The sequence below is a fragment of the Leopardus geoffroyi genome, chromosome D1, assembly GCF_018350155.1.
Source record: "Leopardus geoffroyi isolate Oge1 chromosome D1, O.geoffroyi_Oge1_pat1.0, whole genome shotgun sequence".
NCBI classification, from domain to species: domain Eukaryota; kingdom Metazoa; phylum Chordata; class Mammalia; order Carnivora; family Felidae; genus Leopardus; species Leopardus geoffroyi.
In genome coordinates, this window is record NC_059329.1 from 109684120 (window position 1) to 109688897 (window position 4778).

Here is a 4778-nt window from a genome sequence, read left to right on the forward strand (position 1 = left end):
AGAGCAAGGACCTTGATTATCTGATTCCCTTCTCCCTTCTGTCTTTATCCTCATATGCCTGACCCTTGGGGCCATTTTCTCCATCAGACACCCTAGGCCTCTTAGCTTTCCAAGGCCTATGAAGATGTTAGAGTCTGGAAAAAAATTTTACAGAGTCCACAGCTTTCTTAAAAATAAAAATTGCTATATATTTCATTAAATGCCTCATTGACTTTATCGTTAAACTTGATATTCATAAATGTTTTGGTATAACTGAGAAGGATTTTTGAGTTATAATTTCTCGACCCAAGACCATCTGGAGTCCATAGGATGATTGCTTACAAATATCACAGCAGGGGCGCCTGGGTGACTCAATTGGTTAAGCATCCCACTTTGGCTCAGGTCACACAGAGCCTGTTTTGGAACCTCTGTCCCCCTCTCTCCCTGCCCCTCCCCTGCTTGTGCTCCCCACTCGCACTCTCTCTTTTTCTCAAATATAAATAAACATTTTAAAAACTCACAGCAAATCACAATTTAAACAAGTTACACGAAGTCAGATCATTTCAAAAACAAAATTATAACACTCCTTTCAAAAAATTTTATAGCAAAATATTATTTAATATGGGACATAGGTGCATTTTATAAGATGTGATAAGATATGGGGTGAGGAACCAAAAGGGGCCAAAAAATGATGTTGCCTTGGCCATTAGTGGGTTTCCCCCAGTATTTGTTGAGTGACTGGATGGATGGATGGATGGATGGACAGGTGGCTGGATGGGTGGAGATTCTGGGCCCCAGGACTTCAGCCCAAACTGTTTTTCCTGGAGGTGGGTTTATCTCTCAGCCTTGACTGAGCAGCTATGGTCCACCTACAGGTCTCCCTGGCTGAATCAACAGGCCAAGGGTTAGCATAATGACCTTCCTTGCCTCCAATCGCAAGTGCTCTATATCTTCGTGCGTAAATGGATTCATTTCTTCCCTGCTTTGTGGCCAAAATCTCAGGCTACCACAGCTTTGGAGGCCCCCACCCCCAAAATTCCTGTTACACCCTAGTCCCAGAATGACCTTAACTCCTGCTTGCATAACTAGGAAGAGTCATCCAATAACAGCAATGATAATGCATACCTAGTGTTTACTCAGTGCCCCTGTGCTACACCCTCCACGGGAATCATCTTTTGATTTAAAAAAGTCATCTCCAGGCATTGTGAGGCCTTCAGGCTTAGAAGGAAAGGCTGACATCTTAAGAACTTTCACAACGGAAGCCACTTAAGTCTCTGTTTTAACTAGCCAGCAAGTTGTTATTTTGGAGAATTTGGTCAAATGAGGTACAGCAATTTAAAACCTGAAACTAGACCCAAGTCTAGGCTAATACCACCGTTCGTGGGGTGGGAGTGTGGCGAGCAAGTGTGGGAGTCTGCGTGCAAGGGCCACAAGAAACCAATTTGTCCGGTTTGTCTGACAGCATGGTGGGACCGGTCACGAGCCAAGCTGTTGGCAGGTGGCGTGGGGTAGGCTGGCATAGAGACTCTCCTGGGGTGGGGGAATACAGACTCGTGGGAAATGACAGTCACTTGACTTTCATCTGCTGGAGATAAGCACAGAGCACACCCATCCCCAAGTCCCGGTCCAGAGCCCTGGGGGCTGGGCTCCCTTGTATGCCCACTGTGTGCTTCAGTGCCAGCCTCCTCGCCCCTCCCTGGGAAGCCCTCCTACCGTGCTCCCTCCTGCCCCAATCCTCAGGCTGGCTCCAGACTCCAGGCAGCAGTCTCCTTCCCCAGGGGCCAAATCTTGGTCTTCTGTGGGTATCTTTCTATAAACAGATTCTCCAAATAACACCTGAGCCAGTCCTGTGTTTCAGAGGGGAGCTCCTTTGTCACCAGAGACTAGTTCCTCTGAGCTCGTGGCCTCTGAGACTCTGAGATTAAGTTGTCTAAAGTCTACAGCAAAGCTCCCCTAGAGCCTGCGTTCTTGCCCTGGATCAGGCTACCTACAGTGGGACTTGACCATGCGCGCCTCTTCTCCTCATCTCCGAAACAGGGGCTGGTGTCCATGCTACGCAGGTTATTGTGAAGAATGAAGGAGTTCATGCCTGAAACACCCTCAGAACATGACCTGGCACGTGGCAAATCCTTCAAATTATTAGTTGTTATTGCGTCATAAACCCTTCCCACTTTTGTGAGTAGCTTTCGTTGACTTGTTTACAGAGCAGGTCAGAACTGGAGTGGACCTCTGAGACGGTCCACAGCCACCCCTTCAGTTGGTGAATGTAAACCAAGAAGAAAGGATCCGCTATCAGCTCACTGCCTTCAAGGCAGCTTGGCGCTGAGAACAGAATATGAGCCCTGAGATTTAGGAGGTCTTTGTGAGCATTAAGTGAGAGGATTGTGGGAAACTCCCTACCGGGCACAGTGACTTGTCCAGCATACAGTAGATACTCATTAAGGTTGGTTTTTCTTCTTGCCTCCCAGACCAGTACTCTAGTCTCTTCACTGAGTTCGGAGGTAAAAGCTGACACAAATCAGGAGACTGGAGGACAGTTTGGTGTGGGGAGGGGGGGAGTGGGAAGGGTAATGGGGACCACTGGACAGCCAATGGGTACAGGGCCCTGGCAGAGGTAAGGGGGCACCCATGTCAAAAAGGACCTTCCGGTGTCTCATTCTCCCCTCCCCACATGGTAACAGAAAGACACAGGCTCTGGAGTTGCCCAGCCTCTACCGTGATTTATTATCATTTTTTTAATATTTATTTATTTTTGAGACACAGAAAGAAAGAGAATGAGAGAGCACGAGCAGGGGAGGGTCAGAGAGGGGGGAAACAGAGGATCTGAAGCGGCTATGTGCTGACAGCAGAGAGCACAACACAGGGCTTGAACCCAAAAACTTGGAGATCATGACCTGAGCTGAATTCAGATGCTTAACCCACTGAGCCACCCAGATGCCTTCTACCACTTATCTTTTTAATGTTGACAGTTTCCCACCCATTTTCCCTGTCTTCCCTCAGACCTCGGCAACTGCTACTCTACTTTATCTACGAATTTGCTTATTCTGGGATTTTTTTTTTTTAAGTTTATTTATTTATTTTGAGAGAGAAAGAGGGAGAGGAAGAATCCCAAGCAGGCTCCGCGCTGTCAGCACCGAGTCTGACAGGGGGCTCGACCTCATGAACCTCAAGGTCATGACCTGAGCCAGAATCAAGAGTGGGACGTTAACCAACTGAGCCACCCAGGCGCCCCTGGGTATTTCGTACAAAGGGAATTATACGATATGTGTTCTCTTGTGCCTGGCTCCTTTCACGGAGCATCGTGTCTTCAAGGTTCACCTGTGACGTCGTGTGTGTCCTCACTTCGTGCCTTTTTGCTGCTGAGTAGCTTTTGCCTGGGTGGAGCCACCACACTAGGTGTACCGCTGCTGTGAACATTCGTGTGCAAATTTTTGTGCAGACATATGTTTTCATTTCCCTTGGGTGTATCCCTACAAGTTGGAATTGCTAGGACATGTGGTGACCCCGCATTTAACACTTTGGGGAACTGCCAGGCCATTAACCACAGCGGCCGCCCTGCTTTACCGAGGGTTCCAGTTTCTCCACATCTTTGTCAACACTTGTTGTCTTTTTATTATCATAGCCATCCACTTGTTTGTGAAATGGTTTCTCATGATACATTCTTTTCAATGTTTATTTATTTTTGAGACACACACACACACACAGTACAAGCAGGGGAGGGACAGAGAGAGAGAGGGAGACACAGAATCCAAGGCAGGCTCTAGGCTCTGAGCTGTCAGCACAGAGCCTGACACAGGGCTCGAACTCACGAACCGTGAGATCATGATCTGAGCTGAAGTCGGATGCTTAACTGACTGAGCCACCCAGGTGCCCCTGTCATGATAATTTTGATTTGCATTTCTCTAATGAATAATGCTATTGAGCATCGTATTATGTGCTTACTGGCCACTTGTATCTCTTCTTTGGAGAAATGTTTTCTCAAATGCTTTGCCTATTTAAAAAAAAATGGGTTGTCTTTTTATTGTTGAGTTGTAAGTTTTTTTTTTTAATATATTCTAGTTACAATTCCCTTATCAGATATATAATTTGCAAATATTTCCTTCTATTCTGTGAGTTGTCTTTCATATTCTTGATGGTGTCCATGGATGCACATGTTTTAAATTGTTACGTATCAGTTATTAACTATAAGACCTTCAGCAGATTGCTCTGCGTCTTTGAGCATTTCTTCATCTGCCGAGTGAGCCTAATGAAGTCTTAAGGGAATGTGATGACAGTACAATGAGAGGAGAGTCACTGAAAGCCCAGATCACAGGGGTTGGTTGGGCCGGGACAAAACCTACACTCTGCTGAGCCCTTCAGGGCAGGAGGGGAGTGTCTCTGAGGCTCCAGGTCAGGGTAAGCCACAGGCCTCCCCAGGCCACTCTCCCCATAACTTCTACTCTCTGTTTGTGGTCTTCATCCACCAGAGCAGGAGCTCCCTGAAGTCAGGAACCTTGTTGGCTTTGCTCATTGTTGTGCCCTCAGGGCCTAGCACAGCACCAGACCCGGAGAGCGCTTAGCAAATATGTAACAAATGAATGAATGAAAAGGAGAAGAAATCCCTTGCCCAAGGTCACACAAGGAACTGAACGCGGGACTTCTAGCTTCCTGGCCAGGGTATACCTTGATGATGCCTATTTCGGTCAGCTTGGGCTGCAGTAACAAGATACCAAAGACTGGGTGGCTTAAACAACACACATTTGTTTCTCATGGTTCTGGAGGCTGGAAAGTCCAAGATCCCCAGATGCCAGAAGATTTGG